Source organism: Euprymna scolopes, chromosome 6 (assembly GCF_053919585.1).
Source record: "Euprymna scolopes isolate OS-2025 chromosome 6, ASM5391958v1, whole genome shotgun sequence".
Lineage (NCBI taxonomy): Eukaryota > Metazoa > Mollusca > Cephalopoda > Sepiida > Sepiolidae > Euprymna > Euprymna scolopes.
Genome location: NC_136487.1, coordinates 113713478 through 113741424, shown reverse-complemented (window position 1 = coordinate 113741424; position 27947 = coordinate 113713478). Strand labels below are relative to the sequence as shown.

At 33.4% G+C, this 27947-nt stretch overlaps 1 protein-coding gene across 1 annotated transcript in view; it reads right to left on the bottom strand.

Annotated features, from left to right (window-relative positions):
• Positions 1-27690, bottom strand: part of LOC145277888 (uncharacterized) — a 190397-nt gene extending 162707 nt beyond the window's left edge. The window contains exon 1 of the mRNA XM_080129879.1: positions 26978-27690. The gene's annotated coding sequence lies outside the window, so the exon portion shown is untranslated. The remainder of the gene's footprint in view (positions 1-26977) is intronic.
• Positions 27691-27947: the final 257 nt, after the last annotated feature.

Genomic DNA, 27947 nt, shown 5'->3' with positions numbered 1-27947 from the left:
TAATTTTATTATACTATATTTCTTTAAATTGAAACATAATTATCAAAATATACTTACGCAGATAGATATGAAAAGTCTTTATTAAAGTTCGTGCCTATTTCCATTCTATGGAGGCCAGGCGCGAACGCAGACCCCACAATTTTATTATACCATCCCTATTTAAGTTAAAACATACTTATCAAAGTATTATTATGTACATCTATATCAAAAACACTTGTAAACGTCTTTTTTTAATTTTTTAATTTTTTATTTCCATACTTTGTGGACCAGACGCGTATGCAGACCCCACAATATTAATGAATATATATATATATATATATATATATATATATATATATATATATATATATATATATATACCGTAAGCATAAATAAAAACTGTACACCGGAGATTTACATGTAAAAATTTATTTTTCGACAGAATACCTCCAATAAAAACAGGTGGTAAAATATCCTTATTCCGCGGAGTTTCAAAGAATTTAAAATTCTTCTCTTCAGAGGAAAGAAACTTTTTAAATGTGCCTCTTTGCGAATAGCTTTGAGCAGCGCTCTGCCGAATTAAGTTTGAAATGCATTCATAAATCATTTGTTTTTCTGTTTGTTTTTTTTTTGTTGTTTTTTTTTTCGTTTTTAAACAAGGAAAGCCGGCTGTAAGACTCCAACATGTGTGGAACTGGGTCACCTCCAGAATGGCTCTTCATCATTATGTCTCAGATGTGTTAAGTCCGTTTTTATTCTTAGTTGTAGTGAGGATTAAACCTTCAACCACAAGAAGACTGCCATTTAGAACTGATCTGACTCATGACACAACGGATAAAAGCGTCGAGTAACCAGAAAAATCTAGCCCCGTGGATTAAATAAATGATTCAATTCGAAATTCCTTATAGATTCTCGAGTTCAACATAAAGATTCCCTAGTTTGAAAAAAATGCATCAGAAGATGGTCGAAACGTTGTGAAGATAACTACAAAAATGGGAATAATAATCTAAATAATCCAAATTATTGAATCTCACTACAAAATTCTGAAACAAAATATCCAATTAATAGCAAAAAAATAAATAAATAAATAAAAAAATAATAATTCCATGCGACTTTGTTATCAAAGTTACGTAAAGGCGAGAAACACATACATGATTTCTTTTTTTTTTTAATTTTTTTTTTTTACTCATTCGCACTAGACAAGGCAGATTGTCACTGAAACATAAGGGACTACTGCGTATTAAAGACCGTGACTACAAGGACAAGTAGGGAGTTGAGCAGCGAGATGTCAGTTCATATATTCATTATTTAAACTTGTGCATGTTAGTACAATCAGGGAAAACGGGGAGAGAATTTTAAAGTCTAGCAGTTCGATGGAAGAAACTATTATAGTAGAAGGTTCTAGAGCATTGAAATAACTCTGCAGTGAAGGATTGGGTTTTTGCTGCTTATCGGGATAGTCGGGAGTATTTACGTCAAGGGTGGGGACACTAGTGCTACGAGTTCATCGATGCACATTCTATTAAAGTACTTGTAAAACACTCACAGGGATGCAAAATTGCGGCGATGGGAAAGAGTGGTTTGTTTGTTTGTTACACCTCAATTGTTTGTTACACCACGATTGTTTGTTACATCTCAATTGTTCGTTATACCTCAATTGTTTGTTACACCTAAATTGTTTGTTACATCTCAATTGTTTGTTACACCTTAATTGTTTGTTAAACTTCAATTGTTTGTTAAACCTCAATTGTTTGTTAAACCTCAATTGTTTGTTACATCTCAATTGTTTGTTACACCTCAATTGTTTGTTACATCTCAATTGTTTGTTACACCTCAATTGTTTGTTACACCTCAATAGTTTGTTATACCTCAATTGTTTGTTACACCTCCATTGTTCGTTACACCTCAATTGTTTGTTACATCTCCATTGTTTGTTACACCTCAATTGTTTGTTACACCTCAATTGTTTGTTACACCTCAATTGTTTGTTAAACCTCAATTGTTTGTTACATCTCAATTGTTTGCTACATCTCAATTGTTTGTTAAACCTCAATTGTTTGTTACAAATTGCGGCGATGGGAAAGAGTGGTTTGTTTGTTTGTTACACCTCAATTGTTTGTTACACCACGATTGTTTGTTACACCTCAATTGTTTGCTACATCTCAATTGTTCGTTAAACCTCAATTGTTTGTTAAACCTCAATTGTTTGTTACACCTTAATTGTTTGTTACACCTCAATTGTTTGTTATACCTCAATTGTTTGTTACATCTCAATTGTTTGTTACACGTCAATTGTTTGTTACATCTCAATTGTTCGTTAAACCTCAATTGTTTGTTACACCTCAATTGTTTGTTACACCTCAATTGTTTGTTAAACCTCAATTGTTTGTTACATCTCAATTGTTTGCTACATCTCAATTGTTTGTTAAACCTCAATTGTTTGTTACATCTCAATTGTTTGTTACATCTCAATGTTTCGTTACACCTCAATTTTTCGTTAAACCTCAATTGTTTGTTACATCTCAATTGTTTGTTACATCTCAATTGTTTGTTACACCTCAATTCTTTTTTGCCTATAAAACAATCCATAGATAAATGCATCATACTTACTTACTCTCTCATTGCAAATATTAAATAGTGTATTTTTCCCCCATTAAATTTTTTAAATAGTATTTTTCATACTATTATAAAGCGGTAGAAGCTTACATGGAAATTAACACATCCAGGTTCTGTATTGACAGAGCTAAAACAGTGAAAAATTCCAATAATACAAATTATCAATATCCAACTTAAAAAAGATCCGGAACAAAATATTCGATTAATATTAAAAAGTAAAATATAATAAATAATAACTCCAACCGAACATTTTTTTTTTTTTATCAAAGTTGCATCTTGGCGAGAAACACACACGCACCTCAAGAAATATTTTTTTCTTTCTTTTTTTGCGATTCATTTGCAAAAACAAATTTTTGAAGAATCAGTTGATGCTTTGATGTGAGATGAAAGGGAAACTCTGTAGGCGATTTTATTTATATTTTATATTATCGTTTTTGTTTTGTTCAATCATTTTAAATTCAAACAATCGCATCTTAAGAACTGACCTTGTTCCCGCTTGTTTGCATCGCGTTCATAATGATCGCTCAACTCCGAGGATCAAATTTGCACAGAAAACCATTGATAGTCATTGCCGGCGCTAAGGGCACATGCGGCCCCGCTCCATTCCCATACACTTGCCACAACTATCATATGGAACACCCACTCGGAGATAATTTATCTAATATATAAAGTAAAATCACTCTATTTGTCATATCGTCATCATCGATAGATTTCTTTCTACAAAATCAATTTTTCATCATCATCATCATCATCATCATCATCATCATCATCATCATCATGGTTCTGAATTTTTTAGATGAGACTTGACTATTTGTATTAGTTGGATTCTTTGGACTGTTGTTCTCATCTTAATTGTTATTTTCACGAAATTTCGGCCAATGTACCCTCCGAATTTATTCAGGTGTATTTTGTCGTACTCTCGAATCTTTCAGTTTAATTCTGGAATCTGCACGGAATTTCGAATGAAACTTTTTGTTAAATCCACGAGAATAGCATGCTATGAAGAAGATCGGATGTTATATCGACCGAAACGTTATGAAAATAGCACTCAAGATAAAATAATTAGAAAAACAATTAGGAGGAGGAGGAGGATTTTTTTAAATTTATTTATTTATTTTATTCATTTATTTTTTCACGTCCGTTTTGCTGGTATGTGTTTGACGGTATGTAGAAATTGACTTCCAAACAATTGACTTCCAAACAAACTCATCTCAATTACAGCTGGTCGGATAACGTGTACGTGCACCGAAAATCAAAGACCGTTTTGGCATTCTATTCATTAGCGACACCCAATTTTATATGTAAAATCACCAAGATTTTACACAATACTGGCACGTCATCATTTGGTGTGTACATTATTTTCTGTGTGAGTTATACGGATGCTCAACGGCGCTAAAATGGTGAATGGAAGTAGCGTATTTTTGCTATAGGATGTCCATATTTACGTCTATATTGTATTGATTTAGAAAATTTTTTATTTTAAATATGTAATTATTTATTCATCCGCTTGGCTTATATTTTCCCCTGTACAATAAATAAGTGTATTCAAACGACTAACGTATAATAAGTTCGTTATTTTCAAGTTCCGTTACCGGATGTTTACGGGGCTATCATCTGCAAAATGAAACTAATTTTTTAATAGTTTTTTTCTTTTTTAACGGTTGCATATAAATTGTATTTTAAACGGACAAGGAAAAAATAGGTTATTAATTATTTTGTTCATTTGCTTATATTTTATATATATATATATATATATATATATATATATATATATATATATATATATATATATATATATATATATATATATATATATATATGTGTGTGTGTGTGTGTGTGTGTGTGTGTGTGTGTGTGTATATATATATATGTATATATATATATGTATATATATATGTATATATATGTGTATATATATGTGTGTATATATATGTATATATATATATATATATATATATATATATATATATATATATAACCTCCCACTATATGTAACACGATGAAACCAGTAATAGTTTTTTTAATATTGTTTTTTTTAATATTGTAATAGTTTTTTTAATATTGTTTTTTTAATATTGTTTTTTTTATATAAGTCATATCAAGTTTTTATTCAAAAAGTTAATGTAATTAACGTAACTGTAAAAAGAACTACAAAAATAATCAAAATCTACACATATACTAAAAGATAATCAATAAACTTTGTATACGTTTTATAAAAATTTAAGAATAAATAAATATTTACAAAAAAAAATGGATAAGAAATAATATGACTTACTTTTTGTAAAACAAATAGATTTCTTTTTAACGAACTAAATTGTCTCTGCCATACAACATCAAAATAATCGCTCAACAAATATATAATAGTGATTCTATCTATTATTTATAATTAATGGTCTCCATAGTCTTTAAAATTTTTCTTATCAAGTGAATAATCCAAGTAATATGAATTACCTGTTCTCATCTCAGAAATTCAGAAACATTATGTTTAATTTTTTTTATTATTATTTTAAATGAGAGATAGCGTGTTCTTGTTTTGAAAGCATTAATAGGAATTTTGCACCATAAAAAATAATAAACCGTCATTTTGAAATCAGCCATTTTGAAAACTAAATTAAGATTTAGTCGGGTCAGAATTACCGTGCCAATTACTGCATTATTTTGAATGTTTACATTTGTAAGCATTTAAAATGATTTAGTTATATGGTAACGCTATTTCGAAAGTTGGTACGATCTAAAAATATAGAAAAAAAAAAAAACTATTTCTATTTTCATCGTTATTTTAGAGAAGACTTTTCTACAAAATAACAAGTTTGCGTATTTACTTTTAGTCACCAATGACTGCTTTCCCTAAAATTACACAGACAGGGCCGAAATAAATAGACATCTTATAAAACACAATTCTTGTTTACAGTTTAAAAAACTGATTATCATTTTCTAGTGTTTATCCTGCGAAGCAGAGTCTGCATTGGATTTCTGCCTCTATCATACTGCATCAAAATCATAGTCCGATCATTTCAGAATCTGGCTATTTTAACGAGATATAACAAAAAGAAACAGGGGCGAAAACACAAATATATAAGAAATAAATGTTTCCAAAGGCAATACAATTACTCTTCTACCTACCTGGATAAGATTGCGTGTGTTTTAACTTATTTTAAAACTTTTTTGGTACAGATGAAATGTGTCCAGTTTGTTCAATTATAACGAAAAAACACCGTGACCATAAACTTTGCACGAGGATCCCCCAATAATCGCTCAAAAATCGAAAAGTATACAAAATGCTGGTAAAACATTACACGTTTGCACGATTTGGTGATATTTATTAAATGTTTTTCTACTAGTATTTTTTTTATTTAATTTTTGATTTTGGAGCGAGTATCAAATGTCTTCATGCAATCGTTATTATTCAACTGATACAACGCTGATCAAAATATATCAACTTTCTGGTTATTTGTGTTTAGTTTCAATTTGACATACAAACACACACACACACAGACATTTGTTTTTTATATAATAGATTAATCAATGTTCTAGATAAAGCAGGTGGTCGTAACAATATAATGTTACACTTCGTGAGATATATATATTGAATAAACAATCATTAATATGCAAGATATAGGCATATGTGTGGAAGAATACATTATTACATTTGATCAGTTGTATATGATGGAGAACATATTTGGCGTTACTTGGAACACATTAAAACAAATACAGGTTTCATTATATTATTAAAAGATGTTCAACGGCAATACAATTACTCTTCTACCTACCTGGATAAGATTGTGTTAAACCAAATATGGATTTCATTATATCTTAAGGCAGAGGAGGCAGAAACTCGGTGTTGCTCTGGAGCAATAACTTTAAAACTGAAAACTCACGTCATTACATTATCATTTTCTATATATTAAAACAAGAGAGGAATGATTTGGATGGAGGATGAAGAAGTGTTTGGGATGCGGGAGAGAGGATTGAGGAGAGAAAGATAGAGAGACAAATAAAAAGATGTAGAGAAATAAACGTTCTAAATCGAAATATGCTACACAAAAATCCTATATATTTGTTATCTCCCTGATAATTAATGAATATATTAGTAGGGCAACGCCGACTAGCCCTATATATATATATATATATATATATATATATATATATATATATATATATATATATATATATATATATTGTAGTCATCCACATACAGTTCTGTTTCGTCGTATTACAACTCATCAGTGCGGCTAGACTAGCACCTTACTCAAGCCGAGGAGTGAACCTAGGCGCATAGACAGTCAGCAATGTACCCATCGACCCACGGGAGCGGCGCTCGTAAATAATTTCCACAAATGTCTATTTCAAACAAACATTCGTCCACCACTTTTTACAAACAAACAGCGGGCCTCGCATTTACAGACAATTAAGTAGCGGGTGTGATTATTTACGACAGTGCTCTACCCAAAGAGGGGGGGGGGGGCTTGAAATATAATTTGTAGTCATCCATATATCGTCACGTCACGTAAAAATTCGAGAGTAAAATACTGTTGGACGGAATTATTTAAAGCGTTTAGTGTTTGGGAGAAGGAAGAAAGCAAATAGAAAGTCTGATAATCTCCGCAATTTTTAAATAACCGGGGAAAAATTCTGCACTTTATTTCCATAATGAGGCGTTTTTCCCCTTTTCTTTTTTTTTTTCTATAGGGAAAAATACGTTTTTTTTTTGTTTTTTGTTTTTTTCAACTTTTCAGGATGATCAGTTTTTCTTTTTCTTTCTTTTTTAACTTAACCGATTGAGACGTTATTTTATATGAATCTGAATATTAAACGCATCTTTTTCCCTGTCATTTTTGGCGGAGGGTGTACATTCGTTGATGATGATAAAGGATGCATATTAACCTCTAGCTTATCTGTTTATCTACGTTTTCACTTTTCTAAGTTCGATTGACACAAGTCTAGCTTCCACTTGCATGGTCGCATGGTTCGAATTTCAAAAAGAGCGAAACTAAACGGCATCATTTATTATTAGTTAAGCGGTTTTACACATTTCTAGTGTGATGTAGGTAGGTACGCGGCTAATGACAATGGCAGATGCTTAATTACACCGTGGATCCAATTACAGTTTAACCGTGCCGTTAAAAAAAGGTGTTTTGCCTTGTTTTGTTTTTTTTTATACTTCCATGTAATTCAAAAGCAAACATGCGTGTATCCGGCTCGCGTCGATAATTAAGCATGCAAATTTTAATTTCATGAGCAAAGAGAATGCTTAATCTTAATAATAACTAACAATAATAATTAAAAAAAAAAACAGAATAAATAATTATGTATGTAAATTTAATTTTTGTAAGTAAAAAATGATATGCTTCATCTTAATAATAATAATAATAATAATAATAATAATAATAATAATAATAATAATAATAATAATAATAATAATAATAATAAGAAGAAGAAGAAGAAGAAGAAGAAGAAGAAGAAGACGGCCCAATCACGTTGACATACCGGTTCTCGCCAGATCACCGAAGTTAAGCAACGTTGAGTCTGGCCAGTACCAAATGAGTGACCATTTGGGAGGGCGAGGCGCTGTATGTACCTTCTGGGAAGGTTGGGCGTGGGGCCAACACCCTCACTCCGAAAAAAGAGTTTTTCGCTACAAAAGTTGTGGATGATCTATGCTCCTCCAAGGCTATGGAAGAAGAAGAAGAAGAAGAAGAAGAAGAAGAAGAAGAAGAAGAAGAAGAAGAAGAATCGTCATGTATGGGAGTTTAACTTTATGAGCAAAGAGAGGAGGCTTAATCCTAATAATAACTGATGATAATTATAAACAAAAAAGGAAAGGAATAATAATGTATGCAAATTTAATTTTATGAGAAAAGGGGAGCAGCTTAATCTTAATAATGATTAATGATAATAATAAGAAAGAATATTCATTATTTACAGAGTTGGAAGGAGAATAAAACCACAATAACATCTCGTTTGCTTCATTGACTTTTAGTTCAAATAATAATATCTTTAATTTTTTTTCCATTTAATTTAGTGATTTCTATTTTTAATTTAATCATTTAATTTTTAGTCTTTTATTTATCGATTTGTCTTATCTTTTATCGATCAATTTTATCTTCTTTTTTCTTGTCGATTAGTTTTGTTTCAATGATTTCAAGCAGTGAATATAAATTAAATTGCGAAGCGATAAGCAAGCGGGTGACGCCAACTAGATTTTAGAATTGTTACGATGATACTCTGATATTGTTCATTAATTTATTGATTCACTATACAACCTGTGACCCGTTGGGTCATAACCACTACCACTATTTAATAAGCTGTGATATGTCTAGGGACGGTCAATGAAAGTGAAAACATTTTTGTTTTGTTTTTTAACCGAATAACAAAAACTCCCATTTCCATTGCTCGTTCCTATATGTATATCTGTTTAGAGAATCTTAATACATTGCTTTTCACATATACAAATGTAATTTTACGCGCAAAAGACATGGGCTTGATCTTAATATTTAATTGATAATAATATAAAGAAAGAATAATCATCTTTGTGTCTAATATAGCAGTAAAATGTTCTGTTAGTTGGCTAGTTTACATGCGTGGTTTCGGTGTGTACGAACACACCATGTAAATTATATAGCAAAATAAAGCAATTAAGAAGCAGCGCTGCAAAAAGAGAATCACTTTTTCTCTCTAAGCGTTCGCAAATAGATAAAACACTATTAGAGAATGGTTGAATCAACACAGAGAGTGCGAAAAAAATATATGGACAGTTAATTGAGAGATTGGTGGTTTGTTCAGTTAATTACAAATTACGGTTAATTACAAAAATTTAAAAGAATTTTTCTCCATCAAACTGAACTCAATCATGACGCTGAGGAATATTTTAACGCGTGTGTGTGCGTGTGTGTGTGTGTGTGTGTATGTGTGTGTGTGTGTGTGTGTGTGTGTGTGTGTGTGTGTGTGTGTGTGTGTGTGTGTGTGTGTGTGTGTGTGTCATTAAAATGCATTGGAAAACGTGCGTAGGTGATCAATGGTTGACAAACCCAGTTTTAATAGAAATATATTTTGTTTTAGAAAATAAACTCTGTTTAAGGTATATATGATGACTATACAATTTTGCGAAAAAAAAAACAACAATATTTTTTTAATTAATCTGCTGTCTTTATTATTTACTCACTAGGAGGAGTCACACAGGCCATCATCAAAGATTTCTCTTTGACAACAACTTGTGGTGTTCTTTGGAGTCTTAGTAAAAACAAATCTGCCCAGATTTCTAGTACTCTCTACCTCTTTCGATAACCTTTGTAAAAAAATTTGCATTATCCCAACAGCCGCTTACAATTGATTTCTCATTGATGGCGACCATTGGTTTTCACTGGAATTTAGGTGGCAATAAGCTTCCCCAAAATCCTGGTCTTCTTTGCACTCATCCAGCAGAGGCCGAACTATTGTTTTCTCTCCTCGGTCCCCCCCCCCCCTCGTTGACCCTCCTCCTCCTCACTTATTGGATATGGTGTCAATTTATGGTGACACAAACACACACAAAAATTAAAAAGTAAACTATTATTGTTTATCTTACTCCTACGGCAGGAAGATGTGACGCAAGGGCCGAAAAGTGTGCTTGAAGAGTCAGCGCCCTCAAATGCATTGGCAAACCCCATCGATTTTCTCTGATAAAGGTGCCTCTGGCGATTAGTAATACATTAACACTTTTCAAAGAGAGGAGACAAAGTTTGGGAACTGCACAAGACCATATCACAGTTAACATAGAAAAAAAATCATTTCAAAAGTGGCATAGACTCCGTTGGATTTGGGACAACTCACGGTTAGACTTTATATATAAAAAGTAAACATTATAACGATATTTCTTTTCTCGTGCTGTGGCGATATTTCTTTTCTCGCGTTTTGGCGCTAAAACGAATTGTGTCGACTAAATTGTCATGTCGAATTTAGTAAGATATAAAAAAATTACCAAATAACGATAAGATAGAAAATTAATGAAAATAGTTTCCGGAACTATTTCAAGTTTATACATAAATAAACAGCATGATATCAGGAGAAGTAACTGATGTCCGTCTTATCTTATGTCCGTCTTATCTTATGTCCGTCTTGTCTTATGTCCGTCTTGTCTTATGTCCGTCTTGTCTTATGTCCGTATTGTCTTATGTCCGTCTTGTCTTATGTCCGTATTGTCTTATGTCCGTCTTGTCTTATGTCCGTCTTGTCTCATGTCCGTCTTATCTTATGTCCGTCGTCTTATGTCCGTATTGTCTTATGTCCGTCTTATCTTATGTCCCTCTTGTCTTATGTCCGTGTTGTCTAATGTCCGTCTTGTCTTATGTCCGTCTTATCTTATGTCCGTCTTGTCATGTCCGTCTTGTCCTATCACATCCGTCAAATACATGTTTTTTTTTTTAATTTTTAATTTTTATTATTATTATTATTATTATTATTATTATTATTATTATTATTATTATTATTATTGATGATGATGATGATGATGATGATGATGATGATGATGATAATAATAATAATAATAATAATAATAATAATAATAATAATAATAATAATAATAATAATAATAATAATAATAATAATACAGTAATATATAACTAACTGCCGTATGACAATTAAGTTCATAACGTTGCTTTTAGTTGAAATCGACATAAAAAGTAAGTATTATCGCTTTTTTAATGAAAATTCGTTTTTTCGACCATCGGATTTCGCTCTTACAGCGAAAAAGCGGCCATCCTCTCTCTCTCTCTCCCTCTCTCCCCCTCTCTCTCTCTCTCTCTCTCTCTCTCTCTCTCTCTCTCTCTCTCTCTCTCTCTCTTAAACTGAGGTTTAACGACCGTCACCTTGGACAGGGTTCGTTTTATGGTTAATGAAGTGCATGTTTTACTTTCTTTTTATTTTCTAAGTTTCGTGAAGTTAACCGACTCTAATGTAATGAGAATTGTGTGCGGTCGGCCATAATTTTCATACAGTCATAAACAACTTAGCTACTTTATTCGTAATGCAATCATGTCTTTTTTTATGTCTATATATATTACCAATGAGTCACTACTTATCATATCACACCAAAAGCCACTCAACGATAATGGTTAATGAGATGAATTGATTGTCAGTTGAATGATGAAGAATAGTTAGTGCTACCAGATCAGGCTGTATGAAGATACCGGCTTCCTGATATAAAATGCACAAACATTGATGTTATCACTTTTTTCCCCCTCCACAAAGCAACCAAATCAAACACCATGGATAAATTATTGAAGCTATAAAGAACTTGAAGCTTAAAACCTTTTTGGTACTAATGTATTTTTGGTATCGCGCTGAAATAATAACGTCATTATTTCGAAAGCCATTCTTAACATGGGGAGGAAAAGGTGTTTTGTAACTATTATGTGCTTCCACCGTACAATTTAATAAAAAAAAGATATCGAGAAACTTGAATTTAACCTGAAAAAAACTATTTAAAAATACTTACAAAATATTTTTTAAAAATACATAAGCACCACCTTTTTCCCAAAAATGTCTGGATTCGACATTAAATAACCCGAAAAAGGGTTGATATGCCACAAAAAAAAAAACAACAACCATTAAATGGAGAATATTATGAGGTGATTGAAAATGATGAATGAAATGAACAAAATTTGATGGCTTATGAGAACATTGTATGACAAGTATTTTTTATATTAACTAGTGGAAATTTCACAGCAACATCTTTCATATGTAATGTATTGCTGTTCGGCATTCTGTGGACGTGAATGTAGATCCCGCGATATTATTGTAGTTCTTTTGTTAAAACTGTAAAAGTATTTATCTAAGTAATCTGGTTAATCTAGTGTCAGAATATATCTGGTTATTACGGTTTATCTCCAATATCCTTATAGGAGTCTGTGACATATTTTCATTGTGTGGACATCCGGCACGAACAAAAACCCTACAATATCATTAAACCATTTTTAGACAGAACAGATACTACTCTTAGAAGACTAAGAAGTTTTTAGTTTCATGTACTGCCTAAAAGTACTGATCGGGAAGTAGTATTTATTAAAAAGGCGGTTAGAAGGTGGTAACATACTACGAATATTGAATTAGCATATCTACATACTTGATTTTATGTTCGTGGTATGTTATCACCTTCTATCCTCCTTTTTATTGAATAGGATCACCTAATCGAATACAATATAACCCCGGGATACGGTGCCCCAATGATCCGGTTTTTTAGGTTACGATGTGGAATACGATGTTTTTCTTACCCCTGGTTACGGTATTTGCCCCGCCTTACGTTGTTATTTATAATGTTATTTGATTATATATACATATGTATTATATACTGTACTGTATTGTTTAACTAATTTTTAATGCCATGTCCCGGGGCTCTACTGTAATTTAAAATCTGGAAGCCGTGACACACGTACGTACGTTAAACATACTAGAGTATTAATATATAGATGAATAATTGCTTTTAAAGGCTAAAAGCCACGTAAGGATAAGTGTTAATGAGATTGGTCGATGAAGAACACCTTTGAAAGGATTTAATACAACAGGTTAAATAATCAGAATTTGATCATTTAAGTGGGCAGCTCGACAAGAATACGTAAACCATGTTGTAATCAGCTGGGAAGCAGCTACGCGGTATTGTATTCCACAGAAGGGAAGTTCTTGTAAAGAAAGTTTGTTTACTATACGAAGGTTATTCAAAAGGTAAGGCCTTCTATTTTTCACCTTAAAAACTAAAACGTTGAAGAGCTACCAAGACAGGAATGGTACTATTAAAACTAGTTATCTTTTGCACTCCAGAATTTATTTTCTACATAGTCATCACCATTCTCAATACACTTTTGCCAGCCTCTTTTGATGCCTCGGTTTTAAAAGTCCGGAGCACGGCCTGTCACTCAAATCGACGAATCCATCCCCTATATGTGCTGACATCAAGTGCATCGGCTTCGTAAACGTCGATCGGTTCAAGTGTTCTTTTTCTATTCTTTTTTTTTTTTTTTTTTTTTTTGCATGGAAAAATTTAATGAAGCATGTGCTTCTGACACACGTGTATGTCAGGAGTTGCTTTCTTATTGTGGCATATCGGCAATATCTGCAACAGAGAGATGAATCGTTCAGGTCATGAATGCACAAGTTCGGTCATCACAACAATGCAATTTGCAATCACCTCTGATCCATTCAGGCAGAATAAAAATGAGGCATTACTTTTGGAACGTCCATTGTACTTCCGTTTAATTTTATATACATAGAGGAAGAAAATTTCTTTACAGCGGTTGACACTGGACGTGTTTTTGTTGTTTGACATAGATTTGAAGATGACCATATTGTAGTCGTCAGGGAAGCAGTCTTGTGTTAATGCATTTCTTGAAAAGAATCTCTATTCATGGAAAATTCCGTTTCATGCTAGGTACAAGGAGAAAGAAAAAAAAAATTCTTTGGAGTTGTAGTAGAAGAGTTCTCGTGAAAGTTTTGCTAGATTCTATAAGCGTTTCTGCTGATTGGTGTGCAAACGCAAAAATATGTTACTTTTATTGAAAGACGAAGGAAGATAAAGAGTCCGTGACGAATTGTAGTTTAAAGATTCCGAGGATATTTTGGTAAAAGATACATATTTTGTTTTTGTTTGTTTGTCTCTTTCTTTCTTTCTTTCTTTCTTCAGTCAGGAGAAATTGTTGATTGGGCGAAAGCATTTCAAGTATTTAGAGGAAGTAAAAAAGAAAACAAAAACAAAAAAATAGAAAGTCTCACAACAGCATCAGTCGTGTTGATTTCCACTGTCGTCGTGTGCGTTTACGTGCATCTAAATATGATAAGCATAAAGATGTGCGTGTATATTAACGTGCCATTTTTTGTTAGTGAGTATGCGTACGAATTGTGTGTGTGTGTGTGTGTGTGTGTGTGTGTGTGTGTGTGTGTGTGTGTGTTCGGTAAGCAGTTTGTGTGTGTGCTTCGCTTGGTGTACGAAGGTTATTCTGTGTTTCTTGTTGCATATGTTGAGGGATTTCAACCCAAAGGGGTCCAGGAAAAATTATGTCGTACGTCCCTAAATTGTACATGAAAGGAAAATATGAAAAGAATGAAAGCTGTGTTTGAGATTTTATAGTACCCTAGCCTGAAATTCGAAAACATTATGTTTAATTTCTTTTTTTTTTTTTTTTAATTTTAAATGAGAGATAGCGTGTTCTTGTTTTGAAATCATTAATAGGAATTTTGAATTATAAACCCGGATGTTTGGAGGTGTGTGTTGAGCAAAAAAAAAAAAAAAAGTTGTAGTAGGCAGGCAGGTTCGAACCTGTGACGCGAAGGCGGAAAATAAAGTGGAGGTATGTGTAAGGGTATTGGTTAAGCAAAAATAAAAGAAAAAAAAAAAAAGAAAATTGTGAGCGCAAAAAAAAAGAAAAAAAAAGTGGTAGTAGGCAGGCAGGCTCGAACCCGTATCGCGAAGGAGGAAAAGAAAGTGAAAAAAAAAGTGACAGCTTAGCTGTTGCGCCCATCGCCAAACCGGAAGTGACGTATTAAATCTTCCATTGTGTCTAACTTTGTCCTCATGAGGAGGTAAGTAAATATAAACATTAGGTGATTATCTTTATAACTTATACAATCTCATCTATATAAATCAAATAGCAGATAAATGTGTGCTAGTGTGAAAATATTTAACCGATAAATTCTTAAACTACTGGTCACATAACACTACAAATAACAGGAAATAGTAATCATATACCAAAGATAGTTTATAACGAGTAAAATCTTTGTTTGGATGTATGAATAACGCGTACAGAAACAGGAGTATGCCGGCAAGTTGAACTGCAAACTGTTCATTTAAACTTGCCGACATGCACAAATTCATTCATAGCTTAAAGTGGTTTAATTTTAAATCTTTGTTATCTTTGTGTCGATTGATCAAACGGTACGGAACGTGGCTGGTGTGCTAAATGTTTTTGGTTTCGATTCTAGCTGATGGCACCCAAGTCATTTCTTTTTTTTACTTTTGAAATCATTACTATATGTTAGGTACAATATAATATTCAACAGAGAATTTTCTCTGCAATAATAAATATGAAATCTGCATGAATTAAAATATATTTAAGCGTATTTTACGACCGGGCAAGGCCAAGTGCCCCTGCTGGTCATTTAATAATAAAACAAAATATCAATCTGCAAAGAGAAGAAACAAAAATAAAAATGCTTCGTACTAATTCAGCAATAACAGTGCCATGATCTTCGGCACTTTTTTTTTCATGGTCACTTGGAGGGGGTGGAAGATAACTTTGGAATATTCTGACATTAGGATCTTGCTTGCTAGAGGCCTGATCCTTTTGTCAAAGTAATGTACGGCTCGGTTCTAAGTGGCCATCATCTCATACATTATATGCTTCTTCAGAAGTTTATTGCTAGCCGTCTGAGATGCCCCTATCGGGAAATGTTATCAGGTTTGTTCTTGGCTATTTCTGTACACAACCACAGTAAGTTGGCTATCTTTGCCTTCCGACACTGCAGCCATATTTTGCTTTGGTGGTAAGTCACAAGTTAACTTGGGGAGGAGGGGCAAGGTAACCTGGGCATAACTACCGTCTTGTTCATAAGGATCGTGAAGCTTCTGTTGAAATGAAGTATGGTCTGGTCTGATTCTTGTATACCATCCCTTCCCCCGTGAGTTACCTCCTTCGATAGGGATTGACTTGGTGTATGAGGTGCACCTATAGGAGAATGTTAATATGACTTTTGTTAGCTATTTTTATAAACAGCCAGAGTACCCCCCCCCACACACACACACTTCACCTCTTGGAGAAACTGGCTATCTCTGTTTCCTTATCCTTGTATTTTGACGGTAAGTAAATGATACCTTTCTAGTCAAGGATAACCTTGGCACATTCTGACTATGGTCTTACTAGTTAAGGATCTGACGTTTTCTTTGGAATGAGGTATGATTCGATTTGGTTCTAAGAGGCCACCTTCCTAGGTATTACTTTGTCCTTCGGAAATACGTTCGTTTATTTCCGGTTGCCTGAGGCGCCCCCTACCAGAGATTGCCAACGGAATCGATCACAGCAATTTTTGTAATCGCCTAAAAAGGCCATTCCCTTTTATGGAGTAGCTGAATCCCCTACTATAAACTGACATTGTGTCTCACTTTGCAGTGGGGAGAGGTAAATAAACACCAACAGTAGCAAGGCATATTAACAATTTAGTTGACTGAAGTAAAGGCGATAATCGATTAAAGCACGCCGTTTTTACGTGTAATACTAAAAGTTGCCTTCCCCACGAGGGAAGAGTTAGACACATGGTCAGTTTTTAACGTAGAGAAAATTCAGTTCCCCAAAAAGGTGCACTCTGGATAGGAACAAAAATAAAGTTGTTTTAGTCATGAAGGATTTCTCCTCCACTGACTGAGGGCAGAAAGGGTGAAATGTAGCATCAGAGCAGATACTACACTATGATCTTGGCGCAAGGGCCAAATAAAAGTTGTGGGAAATTTACGCACAAATATTTGCAATTGCAATCTAATAGTAAAACTTAAAATCTCTCTCTCTCTCTCTCTCTCTCTCTCTCTCTCCCTCTCTCTCTCTCTCTCCCTCCCTCATAAAACTTAACAGAAACATGACTATGTATTTCTTACGCGCACAACTCAACTGATAAAAAAAAACACAATCCTGACAGAATTTAAGTTCCAACAACATTAGGTTAAGATCAAAGTGTAGTCTAATTTTTTTGTTTATTTCTGTTTTGGTTTCAGAATGAATAAAAAAATTATATAATTATTTAATATGTAGTATCTGTTCTGACTTGACACTTCAATTTTTTTGTTCTCGGTTAGTGTAGGAGAAATCCTTCACGCCAGAGACAATTTTTATTTTTTGTTCCTTTTTCTTCATAGACAAAAACGACCCTGGTGTCTAACTCTGCCCTCGTGGGGAGGCAAAGTGAATAGGAACATTAGGCTGAAGCGTGTTTAAAACTCTATATTTACTTGCCGTCCCATGTGGACAAAGTTAGACACACTGACAGTTTTTTAATGTGTATGTGTGTGTATACGTGATAGAGATATAATGGGTGATAAAAAAATTAGTAATATTTTGCACAAAATAAGGAATAAAATGTTATTGTTGCACTGTTTTTTTTTGTTTTTTTTTTAAGGAGTCACGACTTATCAAGACCCGGAAGCCACTCGAGGATAAGGGTTAAAGAGTGTACAGTAGTCAAAGGGACAATATCATAGTAATCGTTAGTAGTGGAAATTTGGTAAATTGGATTACTTAAGGGGATAGCTCATCAAGAATTTGTTCACGTTGGACTTTAAGACAGCCATATTGTAATCAGTTGGAAAGCAGGAATACGGAACAGTTTCACAAGCGTGCAGCTTTAAGAAAGAAGCGTTGTTCATGGAATCTACGTTTAGGTGTAGATAAAGAATGGGGGGATTATTAATAGTAGTTTCAACTAGACGAGTGTTTTTTTTTTTGTAAAAGTCAGGACGAGGGGGCATAGATTGGAGCTCAGACGAGCACTTGCCATGAAAATAACAATTGCTTTTAATATAAAAAATATATATTACTTCAAAACACGTGTGCATTATGTTTGTTAGAGATTTTTGTTCAAAAATATATTTTAATAATACAAAAAATAACATTAATTTAAAGAACATTGGATTCTATTTTTCTAAATAAAACAAAACAGAAATCAATAAATATTTCATAGAGTAATATATTTTTTTTATAATACTAAAAACAAATTATAAAAAGTAAAACAGTGGCATTTGGTGCTTATTCAAATTGGCACTCATGGCGGCAATTAAAATAAAAGAAAATACAGGAAAGTCTGTATGGTGTATGTACTCGTCACAGAACGAAGGTGTCATATTCCAAAAATAAAGTAAATCGATCAAGTATACTTTTTTTAAGTAAGAAAATCAAAATTTACAATTTTTAGCAATTTTACTACTAAAATATAATGAACATAAGGTTGCTTTTTTTTTTTTATTACCTCTCAACTTCGATTTGAGGTGTCTCCCCTTATTTATTTCATCGGATTTAATTACTGCCAACGAAATCACTACGACCTGTTTAGTCGTAAAATTTGAATTTCTTGAATAAAAAATACTACTTGATCAAATTATGTAACTTATAGAATGTGACATCTCCGTTTTGAAAATCTTTGACCAATTCCAAACTATGAGTTGCTTTCCTTGTTTTTCTTACGGCACGTGACCCAAACAAATATGGCGGAGAGTTTTTTTTTGTTTGTTTTCGATAAAGGTTGAAAAATTTTGTTTTATTTAATAATGCAGTAATATTTAACTAATTGCAACATGATAATTACGTATATAACATTGCTTTTAGTTGAAATTGACATAAAAAAATAAGTAGATACAATTTTTGTTTATCTATTTATCTATTTATTTTTTTTTTTAATGAAAATTGATTTTTTTTCGACTTCCGAATTTTGCTCAAATAACGAAGAAGCACAATAGCCTGGCGGGTTTTATTGACATCTTATGAAGGCGCTCAGACGACATATAATAAACTTATCCCTCTCTGAAAGAAAAGGTAATGCTTGGGAGAATGGCACCATGGAACCAAACAGATACTACATTTTCATAATAGCGTGAAAATAATATAATTTGTAGTCGTTTTTTTTTCCAATGCGAACAAAGTTAAACCTTGGAAAAATAAAGCATCCTCAAAAAAGCTAAGTTGGGTTGGGACATTTTTTTTTATTCTTCTCTTCTGGGTAAGGATAGAACAGATATTATATTTTGATCCGATATTTTATCGCTCCCCGTCCCCCTACTAACGACAAAGTAAAACACAATGTCAGTTAAAAGTGAGTATTTAACTTTCACAAAAAGAGCACTTTACTCTCTGACTGCAAGAATAGTTTGGTCGGTCTCATCGGCAATCCTTCACGGACTAGAATGCCTCAGACGAGAAGCAATAAACATTCCAACTATCCAAAAATAAGGAGGAAACAAAAGAAACAGATTCTTCACTCTCTCCAAAATGAGGTAGTAATGGCTGAGAATATTGTATCCTTGGACAGGTCGGAGGAGCTAATTAGTTACCTCCTGACATGGAGGTTACGCACACGGTCAGGATGAGGTGTGAAAAAAAAGAGAACTCAATGAAATGTATGCTGGTTTGAAAAATGCCTGAGTAGCCCCATCAGCATTCCGCGGCAGGGGTGCCTTAGGTGATTAACAAAACAATAAACTAACTCTAAGAAGAGTTAGTTTATTGTTTTAAAGAGGGAATATAAAGCCTGGAATGGTGGACCTATCGGACAGAACAAAATCATATCTCGATAGAAGCAAGACCACCGTCGGACTGAGTGTCAAGGGCGTATTCTCGATTGGTATGAACCCTAATTTTTACTCTGGCCGGATAAAAATTTATTTACTTTCTCAGTTGAACGGACTGAAGTAACGATGAATCGGCGACTGAACGTAGTAAGTTGTATCGACGTGGTTTGATACTGTTGTTTTGATTGTTTCCATGGCATCAAAAATTTCAGGAACTCCAATCGTGAACCAACCACTACGAACGACGTAAGCAAGGTGAAGTTATGCAATTTAATCGCATGAAATGTGCGCCCCCTCTTCACCTCACCTCATCTCACCCACCCACCCCATACACAAAAGAAAAAGAAAACATACAAAATATCTGTTATCTTATTTCTCTCACGCAGTTTCTCTCTTTTTTTCATACAAAATAAAGTAGCTCTAAAAATAATTAACAAAAAGCGAAAAAGAAAAAAACGATCTCGCGTTAGCGGCAATACGGTGGCGTGAACGTAGCGAAACGCGCTAGGAAAAAGGATAAGAAGACTTTGAAAGAAATTCTTAAAAATTCGGATTTTTTTTTTTTCTTTTTCAAAGATTTTTATCAATCGTTAAGTTCGTTAACTGGACTACTTTCCACAGAAATACGTGATCCTGCTGAATTTACCGGATAGATTTAAATTTGCTTATTTTATTATTTATTTATTGAATGGTTAAGGTTTACACATAAATCCCCCAGATCAAGACGATTTGGCTATCCGACGTTGTTCGGGATGTTAATACCAAAATAAAAGAATTTAAAAAAGTGCGTAGCATTTTTTAAAAACTTTTCTCGCTACCTTTCACTAAAACTGCCCCATCCCTCTCACTCCCAGTCAACATGTGTGAATATAATAGAAAGAAAAAAGAAAGAAAGCTGACTGTTTGACCTAGTTTCAGTCTTGTTTTTTTTTTTTCAACAACCAATAAGAATTTTTTAAATATATATTTTGTGCGGCCTCTTTCTCCGTGCACTTGGTAATCGCAATATTCAAGTATTTTATTTTAACATAAGCAGGTCAGGGTCATAATGAATTCAATGATATATATATATATATATATATATATATATATATATATATATATATATATATATATATATATATATATATATATATCATTGAATTCATATATATATATATATATATATATATATATATATATATATATATATATATATATATATATATATATATATATACTAGACTACCCGTGACCCGTTAGGTCAGTATGTTAGATTAGCTATGGAATTGATGTATGAGCGTGACACTTCTGACGTAAAGAAAATAGTTTTTGTGACATAACAGAAACATTTCTATGAAAGGTATATTAAAATGAAAAAAGAATATAGATAGATTTCTATGAGTCATTCTGTTTATAATTGTTTATTTTTGAAAAAAAAAAAAAAATTACAGCCATTGAATTACAAGTGGTTTGCAATACTTATAGGTAAATGTGCACTGAACAAATACCGTAATACTTCAAGTTAAATTCAAATTTTGATATATTCTTTTTAAATGAAATTGTTAGTTGAAAGTACAGAATAGTTAAAAAAAAAAAAAAAAAACACTCTCCCCATGTTAAGAATGGCTTTTAAATAGAAAATGAAAATAAAATGTAACGTTTTCATTTATTTTAAACATTCATGGCCCATTGGGTCAAATATTTAATCTATGTTAATAATAAGGTCAATAAAACTAATTAAGACAATATGGAAATGAACGATGTAAAAAAAAAAAGCAGAAAGTATTAACAACTGTTTATTTGGATAATTTAAACACGAAAAAAAACCAAACGATTGGGACACTGAAAACGTACACAGTAAAACATTACGTTTTATTGTGTTGATTATTTATTTGTAAAAAAACACATTTTCGGGGTTATTTATTTATGTTGGTAGTGTAGAAGAAAATGTATGAATGTTTTTTAAGAAAGGTGTATTAAAAAATGGAGAATAAATTTAAAAAAAAAAAGGAAGAACGTGGGTAAATCGCTGTTGTAAAATGCTCTTATAGTTGTCAACGGGTCAAAGTTGATTTATTTATAAGAAAATTTCGACAGTATAGTTGTTGAATAAAATAGTTGCAAAACATCCCCACCCTTCTAATGTTAAATAATAATTTCTAAATAATAACGCTAATATTTCAGTCCGCAGGTCAAATTCTGAAAAAGTAGCAATTTTTGTTTATTTGTTTACGCTGTTATGAGTTTATGTTTATGTACACATGCGCATCCGGAAGTCGTAAACTGGATGTGTGGTTTACAACACTTATTACTAGGTCATTTGAGTTATAATAATATATATATATATATATATATATATATATATATATATATATATATATATATATATATATATATATATAAAGAGAAAAAGAGAGAGAGAGAGAGAGAGAGAGAGAGAGAGAAAGAATATACCACTGTTTGGCAATTTTATACGTTCCATTAGCGTATTAAGCGATACTATTCGTGCAAACAAATTGAACTTAGGTCTTTGGACAATGTCAAAATTTTGTTAATTCACTGCCCGCATAGCAGCAACCGAATAGCGGTTTGGGCGGTAGGGTTTCGATCCTGGCTTGTGGTAGTTGCTTGTCTAACCGCATTGATGAGCTGTGAAACAGCGAAACAGTACTGTATATGGATGACTATAACAGTACTGTACGTGGATGGAGAGTACTGTATGTGGATATATATATATATATATATATATATATATATATATATATATATATATATATATATATATATACGAGGGGCGTGCAATAAGTAATGCTCCTGACCCACTTCCAGTTGTCTGATCTATCTGAAATTTTGCATGTGCAATGATTTATATCTCTACGGGTTATGTGGCAAATTACAGCTCTGAACTAATTGTGGTTTCTGTTTTACAGGTGTTTGAACTGATTAAGGTGTGAAATGGAGCCTGTTGAATGTCGAGCAGTGATCTGGTTTTTGTATTTGAAAGGACGCACACCACATGAGACTTTTGATGAAATGAAAGACACTTATGGTGATAATGGCCCATCATATGACCTTGTAAAACGCTGGCATCGTGAATTCAAACATGGCCGGAAGTCTGTGGAAACAGCTCCCAGATCTGGTCGCCCCCCTTCTGCCATTGATGAGGCATCTGTCCGTCAAGTTGAGGCTGCTATTTTGGAAGATCAGCGCATTACTATTCGCCAAATAGCCCAAGATGTTAAGATTAGTACATGCTCTGTGAAAATTATCATTCATGACCATTTGCATATGCATAAGGTGTCTGCCAGATGGATTCCCAGGTTGCTCACACCATTCCAGAAGCGAGAAAGACTGATTACATAGGATGAAACCTGGATCCATCACTATGATCCAGAAACCAAAGCCCAGTCAATGCAGTGGAAGCACTTGGACTCACCACCTTCAAAGAAGGCAAGGGTGCAGCTCTCCGCTGGCAAGGTCATGCTCACAGTCTTCTGGGACCAGGACGAGTAGTGATGACAGATTTCCTGGCAAAGGGTACCACAATTACAGGAGCCTATTATGCTTCACTTTTGAGGAAATTAAGAGAAGCTATCAAAATCAAGAGGCGGGGCAAGATCAGCAAAGGTACCCTCCTCCTGCAGATAACGCTCTGGTCCACAACTCGCATGTCGCCTCATCAGAAGCACGGGCGTGTGGTTATGAAATCCTCCCCATCCTCCCTACTCTCCTGACCTTGCACCCTCTGACTTTCACCTCTTCCCAGCCATGAAGTTGTCTTTGAAAGGAAAGCGTTTCCCAGATGATGATGCAGCCTTGATTTCTGAAGTCACGTCGTGGTTGGAGGACCAATCTGGGGTGTTCTACAAAAACGGTCTCCAGAGCTGCATCAAACGATGGGAGAAATGCATAACTCTGAGTGGTTCCTATGTAGAGAAAGACTAATAACTGTGCCAAGTTTCGTTGCTCTACTGCTATGAGAAGTGGGTCAGGGGCATTACTTATTGCACGCCCCTCATATATATATATATATATATATATATATATATATATATATATATAGAGAGAGAGAGAGAGAGAGAGAGAGAGAGAGTGAATGAGTGAGTGAGTGAGAGAGAGAGAGTGAATGAGTGAGTGAGTGAGAGAGAGAGAGAGAGAGAGAGAGAGAGAGAGAGAGGGGGGGAGGGGTGATAACGCCTTGGATGTTTACCAAATCCTAACATTAACAACGATGAACACATCGTAACATGAATTGGACGAGATACTTTGTTGTTGACGATAATTTTGGGTTAGGTTCTTTAACACGACAGAGGCGGCGCGTGTCAAAATTAATCTTTTCTTTTTGGTTTCGAAACACAAATGAAGCATAATTTACTTTCAGTTCTAACTGACGTAAAAATGTTTTTATTGAAAATTCAACCTAATTAAAAAAAAAATCCACAGAAAAATCTTTATAATGTCATATTCTAAAAATTACGTAAATTTATCAGGGTACGTATATCATGGGTTTTTTTCTTTAGTTTCTGTTTTTTTTTTTTAATTGATTGATTTTTTTTTTTAATATATTGATTTCTAAATAAGAACCTAAAAATTACGTTCTAATTAAAAAGTTTAAAGGTTTAGGAATCATTTCCGAATTTTGAAGAATCACGAAGTTAATGCACGTTAGCTATTTTTAAGAATCTATTTTCTATTAATAATGACCTAAAATAGTTTACTTTATCGTATCACGTCAAAGTAATTTTGAAGACTTTAGATTTAATTTAGTATTTTCTGGCTGAAAACATTAATTTTCTCACGCGCCCCCGTCGTAAAAACTCAATTAGCCATGACCGAGTAGTAATGTAGTTTTAGTTTAGCCCGTAGTCTGATTGAACGTTCAACCTTAAGAAAACTGTCACGTTAAAACTAATTGGACCCATGACGCAATGGATAACAGAGTTGAGTACAAGAAAAAAAAAAACTACCCTCATTGATTAAATAATGCGTATAGATTCCCGAGTTGGACACTAAGACACTCGAATTTGAAAAGATGCATCTGAAAGAAGGTTGTGAACATTGCAAATAAGATGAGAACAATAGTCCGAATAATCCAAACAATACAAATTATCAACCCTCATCTAAAAAAATTCCAGGGTTTGTATTACTGTACACAAGTTGTCAAAAAACAAATATATAACAAATAAATGTTATCAAAAGCAAGATAAGTTACTTTTCTACCTAACTGGATATATTTTTCGTGTTTTTATTCAATGTAACATGCTTATTCAGCTCGAAAAGCATACAGTGTTTACCGATGTATTGGTAATTCAAAATGGCGCCCGACACTCTCTTTAACACGGTAAGTTCAGGAAAAGATGTTATAAATAATAAACTAGACAAAATACTGTTAGAAATTCGCTCATTATATGTTACCGTGACATAAGTTGACATATATTCGGTGTTTTTTTAATAGTATTTTGTCTAGTTTATTATTTATAACGCCTTTTCACAAACTTACCATGTTAAAGAGAGTGTCGGGCGCCATTTTGAATTTTCCAATACATCGGTAAACACTGCATGTTTTTCGAGCTGAATAAACATGTTACATTGAATAAAAACAAAAAAAATGTACCCAGTTTGGTAGAAAAGTAACTTATCTTGCCTTTGATAATATTTATTTGTTATATATTTGTTTTTTGACAAGTTTTTCGAATCTATGTGTACAGTAATACAAACCCAAATTCCGAAATAAAATATGAGATTAATATTAAAAAAGAAATTTCATGAGTATTTATCAGTTATGTAAAGATGAGAAACACACACACACACACACACACACACACACACACACACACACACACTTGCTTGCGGAGATTTAAGACGACCGGCATGTTTTTATTATTACTGCGTAACAATTCGAAATTCGAAAGTTACTTTCGAACTGCACAATAACGAACGAGCAATGGTATTTATTTTCAAATTTATACACCCCGTTACGCAAGAAAGTCAACGAGTAAAACACGTGCCTTTCCTACCTCTGTCCCTTCCCCAGATAAAACTTTTTCAAGTGGTGGGGAGAAGCGAGAAAGCAAATAGCAAGTCAGACAACCACCTCAGACGTACTCCCGGCGTCTGAAATGAATTCGGAAAGAAACCCATTACCCGATAATTAAAAAAAAAAGTCAACGGTTGTTTTTTTAGGGGGGGGGTGTCATCAGAAATTAAAATAATAATAATTTATATGTGAAAAATTAAAAATACTGAGGTAATTCTATCATTTTATTTGAATATTTTAATAATATATCTAGGTAAAATAGTGAGTGCGAATACTGACGAAGCATAATTTTTCCGTCATCTTTATTTTTGTCTTTTGTACACTAATTATCAATAGACATACAAACAAACAAACAAACAAACAAACAAACAAACAAAAAACAAACAAAAATGGACGTCATCAGTTTACTTCGTAGTTCGAAATTCGAAAGCGATTTTTTAAAATCATTTTCTAATTTTGAAGGATTACAAGTATTAAACATATGTCAGCCATTTGATTATAATTGATTTGGAATGACCGGCATTAAACTGTCGATTTAGAAAATAAATCATTTCTAGCTTGAATAAAAGTAGTTTAGCTTAAAAGTTCACAGGCAAAAAAAAAAAAAAAATGAAAGCAAAGGTCATTTATCAGGGTTCGTTTGCGAAACCAAAAGAAAATAGGAGCATTAATTTTCGAACGTGCCCCTGTTGTATCAAAGAACAACAACAACAAAAAAAAAAACAACGTGACATGATAGAAAGATAAATAAGAAAGATATGTGTAAAAACGGAGGGAGTTCTATATATCACTCCTTCTCTTCCCTCCCCCCGTCTCCCCTTCTCACCCCCACCCCCTGCTGGCTTTTCTTCAGACTCGCCAGGTAAACATACCAAATTAAGCAATAGATAGAAAATGCGAAACAGTAAACAACCACGTAATTATTCTAAAAAAAATTGACGAAAAAAAAATACAGTTTGAAGTGTAGAAATAGCACGGCCCCGTAACAGAAAAAGGGACGCAACAATATAAATACAAATAAATAAATAAATAAATAAAAAGGAGGAGAGAAAAAAAGGTGCGTGTCGTTCTCTTACCTGGACTTCGTAAAGATGAAGAAGAAAGAAGAAAAGGCGGTATCATCATCATCGTTGTTGTCATCATCATCATTATCATGAACAGAAGCAGCCGATTTGCGGTGACCGAAAGTGATGGACGGACAGAAAACGTCGCCCAGGGAGCTTACGGAGAAACGGGTAGAATGGATCAAAACATTTTGAAGGGATATCGGTATTAACCTGTGCTTCTTAGAGGTCACCCCTGAGGACCGATCTCCGCCGTATGACAGAAATAGTTACGGAATATTATTAGAATGTACAACTCCCGGCAGACATGTTGGAATTATTGTGACGTAGCAAAAGTAGATGAGGGGAGAGGAGGTGAAGAAGAAGAAGAAGAAGAAGAAGAAGAAGAAGAAGAAGAAGAAGAAGAAGAAGAAGAAGAAGAAGAGGTCTCAGGTGGACGGAGAGAAAGAAAGATACAGCGAGAGAGATTGTAGCGAATTTTTGACAGCTGAGATGATGAGAGAAAATAAAAAGGAAAGAAAGAAAAAATAAGTGAAGCTATTTAAAAGGAGATTCCAATCGCGAACAAACAGAGCAAAGGTGTGTGCGTGTGTGTGTGTGTGTGTGTGTGTGTGTGTGTGTGTGCGTGCGTGTGTGAGAGAGAGAGAGAGAGAGAGAGAGAGAGAGAGAGAGATTCAACGAACGAACGAAAGAAAGCGTTTAGGGCACGTACGCTCGCATACACTAAGAAACACAGTACTTGTTAGTATAGGTTGTCATGCCAACCTGATATAGCCATCTCTGTGATAGTAAGTCCAGACGTACATTTCACTTCTTTTTTTTTTTTTTTTTTTCAAAACCGTTTTTCTAGCAAAATGGCAGCAGTCGCCAGCCACCCCCGCATGATCATGTACACATATATGGAGAAAATGTTATCCTTTTACGTTGGAATGGCATTTCTGACGATAATATGCCTCTCTGTTCACGACAGAAGAATTTGCGT